The sequence below is a fragment of the Scophthalmus maximus genome, chromosome 14, assembly GCF_022379125.1.
Source record: "Scophthalmus maximus strain ysfricsl-2021 chromosome 14, ASM2237912v1, whole genome shotgun sequence".
Taxonomy (NCBI): domain Eukaryota; kingdom Metazoa; phylum Chordata; class Actinopteri; order Pleuronectiformes; family Scophthalmidae; genus Scophthalmus; species Scophthalmus maximus.
The window spans coordinates 10159092-10180660 of record NC_061528.1 but is presented as its reverse complement, the minus strand read 5'-3'; the positions used below and the strand labels follow the sequence as shown (position 1 = coordinate 10180660).

General features: G+C 40.0%; 1 long non-coding RNA gene across 4 annotated transcripts in view; it reads right to left on the bottom strand.

Moving 5' to 3' along the window:
* The window catches only part of LOC124850989, a 78288-nt gene extending 57804 nt beyond the window's left edge, over nucleotides 1-20484 (bottom strand). For 3 of the 4 annotated variants that reach the window (XR_007032097.1, XR_007032098.1, XR_007032099.1), the window contains exons 1-3: nucleotides 20347-20484; nucleotides 19740-19828; nucleotides 19560-19649 (exon numbers count right to left, since the gene is read on the bottom strand). This is a non-coding gene — a long non-coding RNA (uncharacterized LOC124850989). Of the gene's footprint in view, nucleotides 1-15810; nucleotides 15983-19559; nucleotides 19650-19739; nucleotides 19829-20346 lie in introns of all 4 variants that reach the window. The other variant, XR_007032100.1, reaches the window with a different exon arrangement.
* Between the last annotated feature and the right edge of the window lie 1085 nt (nucleotides 20485-21569).

Here is a 21569-nt window from a genome sequence, read left to right as displayed (position 1 = left end):
CATGGAATAATGCCATATTTTGATACACATTTGCTTGGTAAATATTCCTATTGATATTCTCCATTTTTTAAAGGTGCACTGCAGGTAGACTAAGCTTGAACTAATCTGTTACTTTAAACTAATAGGTTTAGGGGTAATGAATATGGGAATTTTTTTTTCCATACTGACACACTGCTGTGTAAATATATTCTGTAATGTGTACTTATCTATTTATGTATACGCCAGAAATGTTTGTATAAATGGCATAAGATAAATACAGTCAGGGATGATAACTGACTTAGTGAGCCCTCCCTAAAGAGCAGGACAATCACTATTTCAGAGAAGGCAAATGCATTTTGAAAATTCGGACATTTATTGATACTGTAATTTGAGTGTAGATTGTATTGAGTTCGTTCTCGAAACAGTTGAAGCGAAAATAAACCTCAGTTTTATTCTATCAGGGAATCCAATCAGATTGTGTACAAACAACCCACAGCTAATGATGAAATATCTGGGTACAGTTAAATCTTTGTATATTTTTACTGATGCAATTCTTTGAAGTCCCGTGCAGCGCGGACGTTCAGAAGAATCCCTTCACCCACTTGAAAGCAATACCTGTCATGAACCATCATCACAAATGCCTTCTGAGATATAATCTCTGAGAACTTTTAACCCAGGAATTTCAAACCCTCCTGTCAAAGAGAAAGCAGAGATCCCGGGATCGTGACACTCAGTCATCAGCAGTCACACAGCTCTGGGCCGGGTGCTTCTCAAGTGCTGGACGGTCTGGCAGCCAGCAGGGCCAGAGGCTGAATTTCACAAGCATTGGTTAAATGTTAGTCCAATGGAATCCACTTACAGTACAGCAGCATACAAATACATCAACTCCACCACTGTTGGGAGGTAAACAGAGTGAAGCACATCGTAAACATCAAGAGGGCTATACATATTTCAGCCGTATCAGTTGTCAGACCCACCTAGTGTTCAGGCCAAGAGACAGCTAGTTACGGCTGAATTCTAACTGAGGTTGACTTATGGTAATGAGATTCATTCTCAGCACGATCCACTTTATGTATCCCGGACACCACCTTCATTTCACTAAGTTGATGAAGTTTACTTCCTTCCTACCATCACCCAGCGAGCATGTAAAGGAGGTGGTCTGCTGCTATTGCATTACTTCAATATTATAACAAATGAAATGCACAAAGCAAAATCCAATCTTCCTGAATCACAGATCTGTGCTGCAGAAGAGGTCAGTGAGCGATCCTGCAGGTCACACATCCCCCCTGACCGACCGACGGACCGACCGACCAACCCCCAATCCCCAACGAGACTGCGAGTAAGACGCCTCTCCGAGGGATGTCATGCTGCATGTCATCAGCCTGGTTAAATTGCACTGCCAGTGGGTAAGCAGCAGGGGTCACATGAGGCTCAGTGTGGACTGCAACATGTAACGCATGGCAGACCACAGTCTGAAGGCTGCCCAGTAATGACTCCAAAACATCCCGATAAAGATTGAGGGGCGGCTGTTTTCATCCAACACAACTCATCTCGGACACAATGTAAAGCTCCACACAAAAAGGGGCTGTGAGGTTTTCGGTTGTTTGCACCACAGTAATCAATATATCAATACTGTGTCAATGCAATCAATCTAAAATGGGGCGATTGTTTGGGAGGGGGTCTTCAAGTGAAAATGATTCTCGTTTTAGGAATGATTAAACAAACCAGAGCACCAGCCTAAAGGAAAATGTCTGTTTTTGGGAGCGAGTCCAAGCATTTGCCCTTGTAAACACAAAGCCCACATGTGACTGGGAGAGGCCTCAGTTGGGCAGACACCAGAGGGAGTTAACAAAGCTAATTAGGAGAGGCTGACATGTTAAAGTGAGCGGCGGCTTGGGAGTCAGCTCTATCACATATGTTTCCTTTGTGGTGGGTGAAGTGGCTCCTTTGTTTGTGAATTGATGGCGTTTCGCTCCGCCGTCCCTTTGGGTAGAGGCACTGACCTGCGGAGGCCCCGGCAGTAAGAAGAGGCTCTTTCTCTGTCTCCCTGCTGCCTGCTGCTCCAGCTGTCCCGCTCCCTCCCAAACCTAAACCTTCCCAGCGCCGAGGACGCACAGTGAGATGGGCAACACCTGTAAAAGAGCGAATACCCCCTCCGCCCAGGCACCTCAAAGCAGCCTGCCCACCTGCTACTGAGCTCTCTGGGCCCTGCAGCTTAAACGCTCATTTTGTGCCTCTCAGCACGGGACTTATTGATATAAATAGCTGTGCACAAAGTGCACACTCTGTTTTCTCTTGGCCTGATGCAGTAGGTGTGTGTGTGATTATATTCAATGGCAGCCTCTTTCAGGTGGGGATGAAATATGAGCAGTTTGGACACTGGGTAAATGACAATCTCTGCTAGATTCACTGAAAATGATTACAACACAACTGACATATATCGAAATGGACAACATGATTCTGAGAGCCGTGTTAAACAAGGACTCGATATCTAATATGTAGACACAATATACTCTGTGATAAACATTACAGACTGCGCGATAGATAGTAGATAGATTTAATGATGACCTTACCATTTGTCTTGATATAGCTTGTCCCTCCTCAGTGGTGAAACATAAGGTTTGTCCTTGAACAAGACACTCTATTGTTATAATGAAGAAAACAGTAGTCCATACAGTGCAGGCCTCCCACTCATTGTTCTGTGTTAATTATATTTATTACGTTTAAGGCCTATTTATGATCAACTCAAAGATAAGACATGATCAAAAAAAGCAGCGCAAATCTTACTGTACAGCATCAATTTGAAAGTGTTAACTTGCCCTTTGGGGCCACAAACAAAGTTTGTAGAAAGGTCAATCTCTTTCATTCACGTAAGCCTACACGGCAACAGATTAATCCTCGCCCATTAAGATGACAAGGCAATATGTGGAGTAGTTGAGTTTAAATAAATACATTGAGGAGGAGATAATACATTAGGCTGCTGACCAGGCTATTCCATTACAGCAGCACATTTGTTTCCATACACGGCGGAAACCATTCAGCGGATGGCATCTTTCCTTCATGAGGTGAAAGTGGAATCTTGCCTCTGAGAGGAAAATAAGGACATCGGGACTGCCCGACATTAAGTTTCATCACAAAAGTCATCTCACCCACCAGGAATAGGGGCGCTCTCCGGCTTGCTCATAAAAAGGAAAAGATATAATACACAGCCTTCGGTTTAAGAGGTAACAATAGTTTTGTCTCCATTAGGTGTTCTAAAACAACAGCGGCGAGAGGTGCATCTGGTGCCTCGCTATTTCAAAAACACGACTGTAAAACACCACCCTGCAATGATTCTCCAGCAACACAAAACAACCCTAAAATTTTTTATATTTTAGATGTTTTATATGGATCTTCGGATTTACAGGCAGCTCTGCCAGTGCAGGTGGTACTTCTGCTGGAAGAAAAGAGGCAGCACAAGCCAAGTGGCTGCATTGATTTTGCAGTAATTGATCTGATGGTTCCTTGTGATAATTGACAATTATCCCTGATTACCAGACAGGGGCTTAGAATCAGTCTAAGAAAATGACCAGCATTATGGGTTGTTGTACAATGGCTGAACAAAGATAAATCAATAAACCTCAGAAAACTGCTTAGAGAACAAGACAAAAGAGTGTCACACTGGACCACATGCTGCACTGCCTCTAACAACCCCTGACATCCAGGCCCCTCCTGCTACGTATACAACTCCATGCTAAACATTGACTACAACGAAAAGGAGCTACAATGGTCACGGTGCTAATTTAAGAGCATGAAATTAGCTTACATAATTAGCTGCAAATTGGAAGATATAACTTTTGCTACGTGTGTGCAAGTGCAAGCTGTAAACCTGCAGACGTCTGCATCTTTGTATGTGTGTGTGTGTGTGTGTGTGTGTGTGTGCGTGTGTGAGACCATATAAAGCATGTGTTAGCGTGTAGCCACATGTCTATATTTCTCCGTTACTATGTGTCCGACCGTAGCTGATTGGTGCTCTTGATTCACCCAGACAGACGCAACTCATTGCAGCTTAATAAAAATAGGGGCCCAGGGGATCTCCGCTAAACAGTTCTATTAAGTTGGAAACATGTCAGCCAATATAAAAGCAGCCTGACCCCAGCAAAGGTCAACTGTGACACGCATGTTTACTCAGGAAAACAACCGGAGGCTGGAAGGTCTTGTTTTAACGGATGTCTTCAAAACACAGAGAGAGATAGAGAGTGTGTGTGTGTGTGTATGTGTGTGTGTGTCTGTGCATTTGGCTGCCCGTTTTTTACATGATTTGGGGGAAAGATGTGTTGTTCCTGAGCGTTTGGGTTTTGCACAAATAAAACGACCGGTAAACAGAGTCACATTGTATATTCCTCAAGCCATGAAAAAGACAGACACAGACAGACACATACAGACAGACAGACATACAGACAAACAGACAAACAGACAGAGAGATAGATAGATAGATAGGTAAAATTGGTAAAATCTTGAAAATGTGAGGAAGGGGCGTGTTATTCAGTCATGCTACCTTTGACATGATTGAAGAATGGACTTGACTGCACCCAAACAACCTTCCTCGTCATTTTTCGGCGCTTGAAAATACGGCGGGCATGAAGCGCCCCCCCACCCCCCTGCTGCGACAACACACTGAACCGTGTCACTCAAGGAACAGCGGAGGTGAGAGGGCCCTGCTTCCTTTCTTCACTAATCTGCCTCCACAATGTTTAATCAGCACATCAAAACATTGAGGGAGAGGAATTTCCGTGCTTGGTGAGCATATTAGGGATGCAGTCACAGCGTTAACTAGCATTGATGAACTGTTTGCTTATGCAGTAATAATTAACTTCCATTACATTACTTTGTGTGATTACTTTCTTAATTGCCTGAATTATGCATCAATTTAATATCTAATAACCAGTCTCAGACATTAGACACTGTTCAGACACAAATTGAATGTAGTTTCCTCGCTTTAATTAAACACACCAGAATAAATGAAACGATGTAGGATGGATGTCTTGCAGTGATTTCCTGGGCGCTTAAATATGCTATTTATTATAAAAGCATATAAAATTCACTTTCTCCTCAGGAAAGCAAACCACAAGATGCCAATTACAGTATGCAAGTTGCTTTGCCACGGCTTTTTCCGAATCCAGACTAATAAATTTGTTGAGTGGGACTCATTGTTATATTATGCAAATACATTACCATGCCATTTTTTAAGTTTCAAATTTTTTGTGTGCAGAGCAAAACATGTCCCTAAAGATGATTTTAATTATATAGCAGAATGGGCTCTTGTTTTGCATTGTTATTGTCCTCTAGTAAAGAAGCGGTGAGCTGGGACAATAAATTAAAGTCTATGCAGATATTCAAATTATTTCTCATATCACTTCAAGCCAACATGTCTTATACATATTCTCTGTGTGAAACATGGTCATGTGTTTACTGGTTGAAGTAAATGCATGACCTCATCAGAAATGTGAAAACACTATAAAGGTATTACAGCCAAAGAGCAATTATAGGAATGTTATTTTAGACATATGGAGGGTCGGTGCATCAGTGTGAAGAAAAGCCTTCTGCCCAAACTAAACGACGTTGCTCATCTCTCGCAGTGCAATGCAAAAATAAACATTTTAGAATCAGGCCCATCTTTCTCAATCTGAGCCTCCGTGGTACCTGATTTGAATTTGATTTACAAGTCGTGGAGCAACTGTACGTCATATGAACAGAATATAATTAAGAAGCAAACCCGTGGAAGCACCGGGTCATTCAATGAATTGATATTAACTTTTAGTCCTCTTGAATCATCATTTAACCCTCACTCAGAAAGTGACATGTCCACTCAAAGAGAAAAACGATCCCTATTTTCCTCATCAGCAGTAGTTTGGCAAACACACGGTCCATGTGAGGGGGGGAAAAGGCAACATGCACAGACTTTCTCTCCAAAACAGTGAAAGAAAAACCCTTAAAAATGATGTCCTTAAAAAACATGTATTGTACATGAATTATTGTATTGAATTATGCAAAACTTTAAATAATGGCAAATCAATGCAAAAGTCACTGTGCTGGGGGAAAATATTACTTATGTCTGAAGCAAAAATCTATTTAGGTAATCTAAACCCAGGCAAATCCTTGTGACTGGTGTGAGGTCTGGCAGCATCGTTAGTCTGCTTTTTAAATGATCTGCAGAGCTGGTGAGCTGCTGGCAATGCAAGGTTAGACAGAAAATGATGGCAGCACGCGGATGCTTCACAGACCTCATGATAGTTTCCGTCTGTCATTATTTACGTCTGACTAGTCGCGTCATGTCAGCTACCTAGAGAGACACTTTTAATGTGAACCCCCCTCCGTTCTCCTATTGCTTTTCACAAGCAGTGTAGTATACCATTATTTCTTTGCTTCAGTACCTTTAGGTGCAGCCCGGCCCCCCCATCAGCCAGAATCAAAGACAGATCCTCTGCTTGATATTATACATGCCAGTGTTCCTACAGAGATGGCACAGAAGCTACACACCACACCGAGAGAGGCAATTCTGTATCTCATCTGACTAATTAAGGGGAAAAAAACATTGGGTGTGGATGTGGTGCTCGGGGATTTGAAATCTGTATTTTTGAAAAGATTTTGGAGGGTGCAGCTGCAGAGGAAGTTTCATGATAAATAAATATTAGTTGAAATAGTTAATGTATAATGTGTACTCGTTAGCTAACACAGCATGTTCTCTTAAGCAGAGTGCACTATAGGATGACATGGCCGGCCCACTAATGAAACACTGAAAGCCAAGCCAAAAAAGGGGCTACTTCATGACTTCTCTCTCACAACGCACAATTTTTTTCTCCAGAACAGTTACCCCTCAAGCTTGATAAGACGGCCATTTATCACAGCACTACCCATGAATCAAGTCACATTGTAAAATCAATCATTGATTCACCTTATTCCCTTGTTTTTCCATCTGAGCCACATAATGATCATTAAACTGACCACAGCATGTCCAAAAATGGATTTATAATACACTGAGTGCAGCCTGTAACATCACGAGAACAGTGTTCTGAGGAAAGGATGACACAGATGTACCATACACACTCATTTTACTGTATCTTACGACTATAAAAGTCCTCAAAGTCCAGCACATTTGGGCTGTGGAGTCAGAAACCACAGGCCCAAGACCTTTTGGCTCGAGTCCATCTCTACGCTTTGTGCACGTGATCCCAGCCTAGATGAGCATGCTTTAATGGGGCTGCTTAGCCCCATCATGACCCAATGAGTGCCGGCTGTGGAGTGGATGTGCTCGGTCTGTGTGTGTGAGTGTGTTCCCAGCAGGGAGACAGTGCCTTATGAAGGTCACAACTGCAGCAGTCTGGGGCTCTGTAAGTGAACCCTGGAGAGGATAACAAGCCATCTAACGCTCTCTCTTTGTGCTCTCACAGCCACTGATCCACCTGAGAATCGTGCGAGCCAAAACACACATAGGCAAAGCAAAATTGTAATTCTGGATAATACGGGGGGGGGGGGGACAAAACACACACATTCGGTTCCTCGTGAAAATTTCCAATTACTACACAGAATCATTATCCCAACATCGGTCTGAAACATATCAGGCTTGACCCGAAATGAGAAATGTGGTGTTTTGCAAAGCAATTCTTGCATAGCCTGTATACAAAAATGGAAAAATGAGGAATACCATTTGCCTCCAGGGAGTTTCAGTTCAACCACGGTGTGTGACAGTATTGGCTTGTGTTATGGCCGCCTAATGGACAATGTAGCATTAATTCAGCTTCAGATGAACAGGCAGGACAGCAGAATCAAAAATTAGGAGGGGGCCCTAGGTGTATGAATTATGCATATTACATTACCATAACCCTACAATACACTGTGCGACAAAACAATGCAGTGAAAATTGGGCTTCAACTGAGATATTGAACAATTTCCTACATGGTTCTTGCCTACCTTGGATGTGAAATTATATTAAGCTTCCGCAATAACAGCAGAGCCCGTATGAGATTTGTATGTTCACATCTAGTCCGGTCAACAAAACACTATGTAAACAAGTCAGGGATAATTGAAAAGAAAATCTCCTGCCTGCTTTCCCAGGGACCTATCATTCAGCTAGATGGGAATTTGGTTAAATGGCGGGAGAGAAATTACTTTTTCCATTGATTTTCCTTTAGACATCAAAGGCAGCTAAATGAAATGGAGCAATTTACTTTGTCAAGCCCTGAAATGGTATTCAAGCAAAACATGTCAGAAACTATTATTTGCAATCATGTTGCTCTTAATAATCTTGAGGAAGAAAAAAAATGGGTAAATGGAAACACACAAAGGGGCTTAGTGGACTGCAACACATTTTCAGTTTGCATTAAGGCCATATACAGTGGCAAGAGACACACGCAGAGTTAATAAGAGGAAAATGGAACTGTAACTTTTAAACAAAGTTTTCTAGACAAATATTTGAAATTTGGTTGAGAATATTCATCCAAAAATGAAACCACAATTTTTTACACACACTACAAGGTAAAATCCTTCCGCTGCTCTCTTGTAATATTGACAGTAATGTTTTTGGATGAGCAAACATAAAACAACTACAATATTCATGATTTCAAACCATGTTAACTTTCTGTCTTTTTTTAAAACAAAAAATACAACATTGCTTTTCACGTCCACTAATTTAAGGCTGAGACAACATCTCTGATTTGTGGGTGACTGCTGTACAGAAACCAGCCTTTAGCTGCAGCACACACACATACTGTGCTGTGTAAAACAGTATGTGGTATTGGTAACTGCTTCTGTTCAAGCCTTGTAATCATTACCTGGCATCTTATTGCCTCTCTGGCTTTTAGAGCTTTTGTCTCAGCCCCCAGAAAACGGGGGCGTTATAGCTGATCTTTTATTAAAACTTTAGGAGAGCGTCCCCCTCTGGAGGGGGCAGAGGAGGAGTGGGACAAATTAGTGTTGACAGTAGACACTTAAAGCAGGAAAATCACAGGCCCACTGGGAGGCAGGAGCCACATGGGGCTCCCCGCCTGTGTAAAGAACACTCCAGATTTCACTTGAGATGCAGTCGCCTTTTAACAGGGCAGGGGGAATGTCAACAGACCCTCTTGAATGAACCAATAAAGCCACTAAAAGGAGAGGATTAACCAGCTGATATCAGGGACAGCGGTTTGTTTTGAATGCAGCCCCCCCTCGTCTCTGGAACATGGCCTGAAAACACACTGGGCAGAACGTTTTCTTTGCTAAACATCCTGCTACGAAATTGTGGGGTTAATTGTGCTTATACGAGATTGTGGCCCCACCAGAGTTAACCGTGTAATTCAATTTCTGGCTACACTCTCACTGAATTGAATGGGAGTATAAAAAGATGACTTTGTATTCATTTGTAAGTGACGTGAAGTGAATGGCTTTTTTCCTGACCCGACCTTTCTCCGGTCCTGACCAACTTTTCTCGTACAAGGAGCCGTTTTCCCTCTCTTGCACGGTATAGTTGCTCTATTATTGCTTTTACTGCCCATTTATCAGGGGGAGCTGCTGTTCATAAGTGAGACTGCACAACATGAAACAGTAATTACAAGACATCAGGGGCTTTCAATCTCCTCTTAATTTCCCAACAGCTGTGATGAAAAGCCCTTAGTCCAATTAATGTGTCAAAACATGACCCGACAATGTCGCGGCCTTCTCACAACCCCATAAACATTAAACAGAAGACAGGTCTTAAATGGATTTACTACAACTGCAATGACAATGTTTAATTTCTATAAACCACCCCCAAAATAAGCAGACATTTCCTGTTGTTGTTTTTGCTCAGGTGTTGAACTTCATTTAACAACTGCAGCTAAACGAGGCCGATTAAGGGGGAAAGCTACGTGGGTGACATTTGATATGAGGATAAATGGATCTCGGAGAGCTGTTGGTAGTTAGGGTCTGATGTATAGGCTGCAACATGAGGATTGTGATAAATATAGGTTGGAATCTGCTCTTTTACAATTCACCACAAGGCTCATTATAATTCACAAAAAACATTTTAACTGCAAAATCTAATCTTTCCTGTGAAAATTTGTAATTTCCTAAGATTATAACATAAAATACTATGAATGAAAACGGATTTGATCTGATTCCTATCTGTGTAATTTCACAAGCAATCCTAATGATGTAAATGATAAGTAATTTTCTTTTCATAAATAAAATTAATGCTATCATTTGCAGTTAATTCACTGGTTAATATCCAAGCAGCGGAACTTTCTGTCATGTACCGAGAAATTGTAAACACATGAATATGTGCGTGCCAAAAACGGAGGATTAGCTTGTTCTTCCTTTTTGAGTCTGCTAACAGCTCTATTTAAATTTAATATTTCTGCTTGTATCGTTCCACCATGTCCATCATCTCCAACTACATTATGTTTAATTCAGACATAGGTAGACAAGTTTTAATGAACACTTTCATTGTGCTACATTAAAATATATTATTATCAAAGTGACTTAAATGTTGCTAAAATGGTTTTAATCCAAAAACTGTGTCAGGACGACAATTATGGTTTTCAGACCAAGGACAACAGATGTTATAGAATATAGTTAAATAAATATCAGATGTTTATCCGTATGCCAAAGTAAAATTTACCATATTTCAAGTTATACAAAAAAATAATTGCATACGAGATTGTTGAAAAAGTATGATTAGTATTTTTGGACCTATATGCCTTGCCACTGGAAGCTGGTTCTTTCCTACATGAAGCGAGGCAATGTTAGATGAATTTAGGCTGTTGCAATGTGCATCTGATTTATAATGGAGAAGGTGAGGGTGAAACATTGAGGGATTTTCCCTTTAATCAGATCTCTTAGGAATCCATGTTGTGGACCAATACCCCAATGAGTTCCCTTTTTAAAGCCAAGAATATTAGATTGGCTGCACGCTGCCGCAGTTTTAGCCTCAATCAGGGGGAATTGGAGAGGATTTTGTTAAATCTAAGAGCCTTTTACATCTCTGAAAAGTTCATTTCTCTTCATCTATTAAGTCTGAATAAAATTCAACCATCATTTATGCATTTGTCCATTTAGAAATCCTCAAGCTCATGAGCTGTAGATCTGAGCCCAAATTTTGAGCTCACGGATGACCAATCACAGAGGTGCGTGCCTCCGAGCTGAACCACAAATGGATCCTTCACAGCATTGTAAATCAGGACCTCAAAGAGTATTATTTAGCCTCAAGCAAAGAGCGCTTGTTTATCAGATGGTGCCTGAGTCTAGGATAAAAACCTCCCCATAAATCTGGGTACCTTTTATGTGCTGGTGGAGACTGGCTGGCTCATTCTGACTTTAAGGCTCTTAAGAATGCATCCGTAAGCATGGCATTCACGTCAAACAGCACACATTAGTTTGATGAGCATCTGAAAATTAATTCTATTGGCTTCATGAGATGTTCAAAAAAAATCTAATTGGTCTTAATGTACTTTCAATAAGACCCATGTCACAGCATTGTGCTGCCTTAACTTTGCCATTTGATTCAAGTGCAGACAAACAAACTATAAATCAAAAATCATTGACAAATCATGACACTTAAAGGGTGAATTCAAGGTGAATCTTTGGCTTGGCTAAAGGTTTTGCATTCATGATTTAGTGTGTGTTGTCACCATACAGGTTCAATAAGCATTGTCAATTTTTCACATTGAGTGTCAGTACGTGCCACGCGACATCCGATAGTGTGCTGGATGTAAGTTATCACGACTGCAGCGATGCAGCGGGTAATTTTCTGAACGTTTTATTTTGTTGTCTGATATATGGTCGCTCAGATATGGCAATGCTAAACCCCAGATGATAAATCAAACATGCAGTGGCTGCCTCTGATAACTCAATAAGCACCTGGACTCCTCCTAACATGTCACACCTGCACTTGTACGTATACGGTTCTTACTCTCGGGCCTCACTGGGGGTTCAATACACCTGCCTGGTGCATTTCAGCAGCCTAGCAGCTGGGAGAGAAACATCATGCATGCTTAATTAGGAGAATCACGAACCATGGGAAGCGGGTGGCAATTTTTAAGGAATAGTTCCTGAATATTATTCAATATATTTATATAGCACCATCGGGTAAAAAGGGTACATTTATGTAGCTTATTTCTATAGAAAAAAATAATAACTATAAAAGATGTACCATGAATTGAGATGCCTCTGTTAAAATATATGAAACATGTTTTTCTCAGAGACCAAACTCCTACACTACTTATAAACAAAGAACATGAAAAATCAAAGCAAATTCATTTTTGGTGCATTTTCCTTTCGCACAGCATAGCATTAAATAAACTTGATTTAATGAGCATATTTAACAAGAGAATTCCAAGGAGAGACTTTGTTGATCAATATTATTGTATACTTTCCACCCAATCAATTTAATGCCTGCTTAGCAGCCATTACCAACTGTGATAAACAGGGGTTTGTTTAAGAAAATAATAAAATGCTGATTCTCAAAACCCTGAGGCGTTTATTAATTTGCATAGAGAAAGGTTCAATGTCATATATGGACGACACACAAACAACCCATTCTATGGATAGATTACACGCTCTCAGACTGTCAACAAGTATTAAAGCCAAACATTGACTTTCAAACCCTCTGCTTGAATTTAAACGACTGTTTACTAAACGTAAGACAGAAATGTTCATAGTCAAATCAGCTCTTTATAAAGCACTTGATCCAGTTTAAAATGTTAACATTTAAATAAACATTAATATTTCTACCCCTCCTAACCCAAGTCAATATTTGCAACAACAAAAAAAATCTGTAAGTAATGATTTTCAAGCCTAAATAAACTAGGTGTGAGGGCAAAAAATAATATTCTCACTTCAGAGTATAAATGTTTCCTTGAGCTGAAATTTGATGCCCTGCTGCAGCGTTATGGACACGTGCAGACGTAGTTGAGTCTACGAAGGCATTTCAGACGGGAGGTAACATTACCAATGCATTTTCTTTTTGTGTTTTACAGGCCAATCTTCTGGCCGGTGTGACAGTATTTCTTACCAACACTACATGAGCTACAGTATTGCTTCAGTGCCTATAAACTCTATAAGGGAGTGAGGAGGGGAGAGGCAGTATGATAACTCAGAGCGTCCTGCTGTAATTATGGTATTCATGAAAAGATGAAATTGAGTGCAGACTAAATCTGTAGCTCTAGGCAAAATCAACAGCTTGGCATTACACCGTGACCCCTGCTTATCTTGAGGATACACCAGACATACCAAAACTTTGCTGTTTTTTTTTCATCAGTCAGGAGTGAGGGAATGAAGTGCATCGATTGCTTGTGATTATTAACTAGACTGAGATAAGCCCTCTCCTTATTATGCAGATTACTGAGGCTCCCCGCTCCAGCATATTGTACAGATGCAAGGGAGCAGCTGCTCTTACAGATGGTGGGTACACGGATCTATCATTATGCCTCCATTGTCTCCACTTCAATTGTTTGGGGGACAACAGAACTGCATCAAAGAGGAATCCGACTGCAATGAATTAAGAAAGAGAAACGAACACCATCAAGTAAATTTATACACCGGAGGCCGTGGAATGGAGAGGAGCGTAAAGCTGAAGCTATTACATATATACAACCATGGAGCCGCCCACTCATGTATACTGTACCCAAATCTGTTGGATGCAGCACTGTGCACGAAACATATGGTGTTTTTTTATTAACAAACAGATATTCATTCAGGACGCAGATATTAATTCAATTATGAAAAGAAAAAGACTTTAAGCAGGAAATGCATACAATCAAACAATTTAGTTAAAAAATTTAAGTGAACTTAATTACTCAAAATATGGCAATTGATGTTAGTTTGCAAAAGTTTTTCTCCAAAGATTTAAATTTTTACTTTTAATTTCCTGTGCACACCCGCTGTCATCAGGTAGATTATCAAACACACCACACACCACAGCTGGTGATGGATCCAGAATTATTAATTTTGAATATATTAAGCCATGCCGTGAAGCCAACCACATTGCAGGTGGAATATGCAGACAACGTCAATTTTGCCCTTAAGGGGAACCTCTGGTTGTCCATTTGACTCACCACACCTCCTACTGTGCACCGCCGAGTTCAGGACACCGGTAGCTCCCCTGATCAAACATGACATTACACTAGAGGGAATTACATGCTCAGATTATAACAGAGAAGGTCACTTGGAGTTGTAAGTCATGACAGCAGACTCACAGTATTTCGCACATCACAAGGGGTAATATTACTTTACGAATTAATGCAGTGACATTAAACTGAGCACAAGTTTCTGACCCTTGTTCAGCAGGCTGGGGCAGGCTTTAAGGTTAGATGGAAATAACTCTATAACATGCATGAAGTATTTATACTGTAGGGACTGTCCCAGTGGGTGACAAAGACAAAAAATGATACTCTACAGTAGCATGAGCTCAGACTACAGGTCTTATATTGGAGCACAATAATAAAGACTGTAAAAAGTACTTCAGCCAAGATTGAGAATAAATTGTTTTGATGTGATGTCCACAGAACTTGGTTTTATATTGTTGTGGTGGCAGACAAAAAAATAAGGCCCATGAAAGTGATCAACTCTCGTCTTTACATGATTTTTCTGTACCAGTGAAGAAGGGGTAGGCTAAACCCAGCAGCCAAAACGCAACTCAATAATGTCAACAGCACAACAGGATTTTATTTTATTTTATGGCAATTTATGCAAACAGGATATTGGGGTTTCCTGTCATAGGGGCAGCATCTATTCTATATAACAGCCGCATTGATTAAAAAACAAGCGCTCCTTCAAAAACAAATGCAAGATGCCCAAGGAGTATCCATACAGCAGTCATAGTAGCAGTAATTCCCATAAGGTGGAGAGAACTAGCATTATTTGCTTCAAATAGAAAATCAATTCCTTGCCAGAATATTTTCTGTTTTCAATATCCTAAAGGAGCCGCTGCCTTCAGATGACCTCAATATAAATCCCTGTTTACGATCTTCTTTCATACTATGTATTTATTCAGTATTGAAGTAAACTTAATGGCATAAATACAACTTGCAAACAGTTCAATGCCTCCAAACACACCGGGTAAAAGATGCAGCAAAATAAGTAGCCCTGTCCCATCCAGTCAGAAAGCTATGTTTTCACATTAATTCCTGAACTTGTATCTGCCATATTCAAATAATAATATAAAAAAAAATGTTTTTCTTTCTTCGGTCATGTGTCATGGGTGGATAGATTGAGCTCCTGTCAGAGCACAAAGCTCTCCTCAGGATGTCCACATTGCCTCGTCTGTTGTTAGGACCTGGTCCACATGGGGCCAGATTTGATTGGAAAGCCCAAAGGGAGGAGTTCCACCAGTCACAGGGGCATTGTTAGCGCCTCCAAAATGGCCAGAGAAGAATGACTGATTATGCAACCACAGCCAGGGTTACTAATAGGAATTCTATTTGAATTTCTAACATAACAGATGTTTGCTGGGCACCTCCATGGAGTGCGCATACACAGTTATGCTAATTTGCCAGTGTTTCCCTTCAAGTTAGCTCAGAGTCATTAGAGCACACAGCTAGCTTAGATCCTTCTGTCAAACTAATAATTGGCCATTATTGATATTAATTAACATTTTTGCTCTCTATGTCCTTTCTGACCCACTATCTGTTAGTAAATCCAGTTACTGAGTCCTATTAGGGCAGGAAAATCCACAGGACTCTATAGTAGTTGTGAGCCATTTATCAGAAAGAGAACATAAATCCAATTAGGAAGGGTACGGACAGTCGTCTTCATTCTCCACTGACTACTTTTTGATATCCATTATAATTTGCTAATACGGCAGATACTGGTGAGCAAAAGGGAGGAGTGGTGGGTTACCATAGCTCACTCCCACCCGTGATGACAGGTGAAAGGGACCAGGAACAATATTCCTGCATGATGAGGCTACACCATCATCAGCTGCTGTTGTTTTGTACTTGTTTCGTCTTTGGAGGACATCATGGCGCGCCTTCCTCTCAACTGCTGGTCGGTCATGATAATTGACCTAAAACTGGAGTATTACAAACAGAAGCCATTAAAGTGTTGATGGTTCATCCTCCAAAAGTAATAGCTTTTGGTCTCCCTGCTATAATGATGCAATGAGCGTCAGTAACAATGTACACCATAGGTTTATGGGCTCAGATCAAGAAATCCTAATAGGTGTCTATTGACTGGTTTATTTCGCACAAAACTCCAAAGGGACTGGTGGTTGCAAGAAAATATATCAAAAAGGCTATCAACAATGGTTGGGTCTTCTGTGCAAAATCAATAGTGAACCATAGATGGCTTGAGTTTTCACAGTTCTCTCTCGTCATTTAAAAGGACTGTAGGCTATATGACGCCTGGAAATCCCCATGAGATATGTGTAACACAGGACCCTAATCTGTTTTAATTTTGGTGAAAAGACTGTAGGCTGTTGTTTTGAGCTTGATAGCAGGTTATTGCTGCTCCAGCCTGACACATTGGGAATGAATGGTTTTGCTTTCTAGAGAGAAAATGGTCCAGTAACATGAAGGATCATGACTTGTTGTTGAAGCAAGTAGCCTAACATAACCTACAGTTTGTGAATTACAAGTTATGATGGTCCTCCCTGAATCCAGATGCTTCTGTGGCAGCCCCGCTTTATGACAAGAGGTATCGCAGTCCCTTTAAAGAGCAGTATTTAATAGCCTCGATTCAAGTGTAAAGGCTTTCTCCCCTGTGCATTACTCCAAGAACCTAATTACAAGTTTCATCATCAATCATGAGCATTATTTATTCAGTAAAATGAATTTCTAATTAATAACTGATGAGCATTATGGCCTCGAAGACTGTAAAGCAATTAATTATGGTTGGCAACAGGGAATATCCCTGTAAAGGACTATCTGGCTCACAGTCACATCACAGTAGTGCCAACAGGCTAATGTCCACAAAGAAGAGGCACTGCGTTGTTTTTGCACCCCAGCTTTATTTAGATAATTACCTTCATGAATGTTGTCTGGGGGCTGTCAAACTGTTGTTGATGTAATAAACACTGGAAATCTGTATTTAATTTTTATTTAACTGCTGTTTTGAACTGTCATTGTCTATACTCTGCTGCCACCCTCTCACCTCACAGATGTTTTTTCAAAGTATGCATTTTAAGGCAAGATATCATCATTGAATGCATGTATAGCCACTATGCTATTTCCATGTGGTGAATGTTACATTTAAAACCAAAATCAATATTGTTTTTGGGGATTTTATTTCATTTTTCAAGTATGAATTGGCTGGTTCACATGTTTTTCAGATTCACATTTTCTATTTTCAGGTTTGCAGTCCTATCATCCAGCTTCATGTTGAATTTAATGCCAATTAGTGACTCAGAGATATAATATGAACTGGTGTACAAATTGCATTCAATTATATATTAAGAAAAATGTGAAATATGTCCATCTTCACAGTATTTAGTGCAGTACGTAGATGGACATGCACATAAAAAACTACACTATTATTATATATTACTATGATATCTTACTTGTCAATTATTTCTAAATGTTGACAATATGTATTGTGAATTGCTATGTTTGCAAGGGGTCATGAAACCTGACTTGTTAGTTACACAGAAACTAATCCATGTGTACTGTCATTTGCAAATTACCATATTTATGACTTTGGTGGTATTGTTAATGGCCGTTATTACATTTGTCGCTGCTATAAATCCCATTATAAAAATATGATATATTTTCTCCCTCATTGCAATTTTGCCAAATTTGTACACAGCATTACATATTTACATTATTGTACTGTTGCCATGTTAAATTAGTCCTTTTTAGGGCCCATTTCCGTTACAGTAGATTGACAATAACAATGGGTCAAACACTGATTGGTTAAAATTAAAGGAGATTATAGTATAACTTCCTTCAGACATTGCAATAAAATAGACACATTATGTAAGAAACACAAAGAAAGTCAAAATGATGATAAAGAACCATGAGAGGCTATAATTCTTTCATTTAGAACATGGAAATCAGCGAAGCATCACTTTAATTTATCTGTTGTTTCAATTCAGCACAAATTTTTGCACATTTGTGGCAATTTCTTTTTGCATATATTCATCTAACACACAACTCCATCTGCACAAAACAGAGATAGATTGAGTCATGCATGGCTGTTTGAGCCATCCAGAGCAAACGTAATAAATGTGTATGACTATAATGCTGAATTGCAGCAGTGTCATAATGTGTACAACTGTTTCCTCATGAGCTGAAAGACGCTACAAGAAACTGTGCATGTTTTTTAATTAGGTAAAAAGCTACTGGTTGTGCGTGCGTGGTGTGTGCCCATGTGTTGTAGCTTGAGTCACGTCACATCTTTGCGATTTAGACATATGCCCATTTAGACATATGTTTCTTTGCAGTCACAAGACAATTCATTAAGTGCATTTGGGATTTTTGTGTATGTCTCTACATGCCATTGGTTTATTCAAAATCCATAATTTATTTTCTCTTTTCTGTATTGAATAGACCAGAAGCACACACAAAAAATTAATAAACAATATGTCCTTTGGGAGTTTCTTTCATTGTATCATTTTCTTTACACATGCATTGGCGGGGAGGGAGTCAAATTTCCTTGGCCAGTCCAAACTATAATATTAAAAAGGCTGCGGTAATATAAAGTATACAATTCATTCATAAATTATCTTCTGTTTTTGTATCTAACATTGAATAATGCGTGTGACAACATCAATCACAATGACCTCGGGGAAAAAAAAAATTAAATTTGTCATTTTTATTATAAGTTTTATTTGAAAAAATATCACATGAATCCAGTAAAATTTGCTGATTTCTTAATTAACTGTTTCAGGAACTATCATCCTTTTTTTTTCTCCAAATGTTCCTACAGTGAGGAGCTTCTGTATTTCAGTTGTGCAATGAAGAATCAGAAATTACTATAGCAAAAGAGCTGGTGTTTGTAATTATCAAACAAGAATCACAGCAAAAGTCGACAAACCAAACAATAAATTATTTGGTCTTCATTTCATTGTTATAATTTGTTCAAATTAAAAAAAGAATACACAGGTAAAATTATGCTATCAGCAACAATAAGTTTGCAGGCACCCTAAGATTTCATCTGCTGTACACTGTTAAACTGCAACTGCAGGAACAATGGGGGCTAAAGTGTACTCTCTTTCTTAACTGGACCCATCACCAGGCACTTTCTCCCGTCTTTCGGCCAGGCCAGATTTAGTAAACATTCAGACCGATCTCAGTGCTACAAATTGTAAACATTTGGTGGGTTTTGTGGCTTCAGGTACCAGTGATTATGCAAAGTGGGATTATACACACTGGGATTGTGTGCCTGCATGCATTTGATTGGCCAATGCAGGACTCGCCAGTGGTCTTATTGCAGTGAATGAGGAGCTGCGTTTTTTTCATGCAGTACAATCATCTGTGTGAAAAAAATATACAGTCTATGGTCCACAGTCTTAGTCTGGTGCCTCTTCTGCCTCACAAGCTCATTAGATACGTTGTTTACGTGACCACCGGCATAAGATAAACTAGTAAAAAGTCTGCATAGATAGCATAGACCCCTGGTGAATGCACAGTAGTGGAGAGAGAAGTGTTTACCTGCTGTAGTTCTGCCACTGCCCTAAATTAGACCGTGGTACATGCCTCAGAAGTGGAGTAGGTCCTCTGGCACAGAGCTGTGTCCACCCGCTGCTCCCATATCATTTAAAAGGATCAATGTAAAGGTCAGATTCAGCTACAGTAAAAAGAGCTCAAGGTAATTCTTCAATATTCACTTACCGTCTAATTGTGCATTCGCTTGCTCCTCTGCAGTTCCCATTTCCAGAGTTGTGAAGTCCTTGTTCCGACTTCGGTGAAACACAAGGATGCTGCTGAAACAAAATGTGTTGTATCCGTGTGTTTAGAGAATTTCAACTTGCATAATAATGAAGAGCAAAGAAAAGGGATATGGTAAGAGGCATGAAGATAATAATACACGTTTTTCGGACTAATCGAAGAATAAAATTGATATGCAAAACATATATTTCCACCAATAATCAAATGTTGTTGTTATTTTTTTACCATCAACCAAACCTGTCGGAAACCTTCCGCCAGGTTTCTGTATATGACATCATCAACTGAGCAACTCCTGCACAAAAACTGACATCACTTTTCCGAATGTTCCTACATGAGGAGCCCCATTTCCCCAGTCGGAAACTCATTTTCCCAAATTATTCCGTCACCACGTGAACGCACCACTAGCTGTTTCCAGGTTAAACGCACTGTAGCATCATTGTTCAGCTAGCGTTAGCAACTTATCGCTAGCTAGCTCATTTAAAAACAATTGCTATCCTCCAGATGAAGCCCGCTCTCCTCTCGCCTGAAACACGAACCCAGTCGTAATTACCAGGGGAGGTGGGGGCTGTTTTAACCAAGACTAAACAGATATTCGCTAACTTTTCCACCCTCCACAAGATGGTAGCCTTCGTACTTTTATGGCACCTGTGCTTCCTGATTGGATGTAGACCGGACTGAAATACGGCTTTCCTATTGGCTGTTCATAAATGTTTCATCGTTTGCAGATGCCAAAATTACTGGGAGGGTTAAACCACTAAAAGTACTTGTACTACAATGTGCTACCTATTTAGTATGAGCCCTACACTTAAAATATTATTAAGGTTAGAATTTGAGTACAATCAGGAAAACTTGCGAAGTGGAAGTTAAAGTTTAATGTATATACACAATATTTGATGGCGTAATATTTCAAGCTGCCATGCTTAAATTTGTTGTAATATTAATATTCAAAATCTATCTATATGTATTCCTGTGTTACAAAACATTATACTTTACACATTATGTATTGTACAGTAGTATGTGTGTGTTGCCTGACGTGCATGTGAAATGGTTGCGTTTCGCTTGTCTCTTAATGGATTAATTAAGAGCTGATAGTTGTTGAACTAATCCGGAGTCAGTGAGTCCGTTCATCGCACATTATTCGACTCTCACAGCACTGCCAGGTCACCACTGACAGTAGATACTCTATATCATCTTCAAGATGAGTGAGACACATAGTAGAGACAGGACTGTGCACATCCCATAACTGTCCTTCTCTGCAGGACAGTTATACACACACACACGAGCACGCACGCACGCACTGAAAGCTCCCGTCTTTCCATCTGGTAAAGTGGGCTGTTGTGATTGATTTGTGGATTTGCTCCTTCTTTTTTTCCCTCCATTTAAGTGAAATAATGTATGGAAGCAATCTGGCAACAGACATTTTGGAAAATCTATTTGAAATCATTTCAGCTGAAGCCATGGCAGTTTGTCTTCTTATGGGAGAGGAGCAAAGTATAATTGTCTGCAGTCTAGTAAAACACAGTATAACTGCCATCACACTTGACTGAGCTTATAGCCAGCTAGTCCCATGGCCTCTAGAAGATAGAGCAGTTAATGTTCCCTTTTATTTTAGCGGATATGTCACTTGTATCGTAGATTTATACCATGATACAGCAATTTTGTCCAAACAGATGGATAATGGTGTCACCGGCAAAAAGCCCTGTTTTTTTATTGAGTTTGGAGCATATTGTTTAGATAGGGGACTGCGTTGAACAGCTCTGCCAGCGCTTCCTC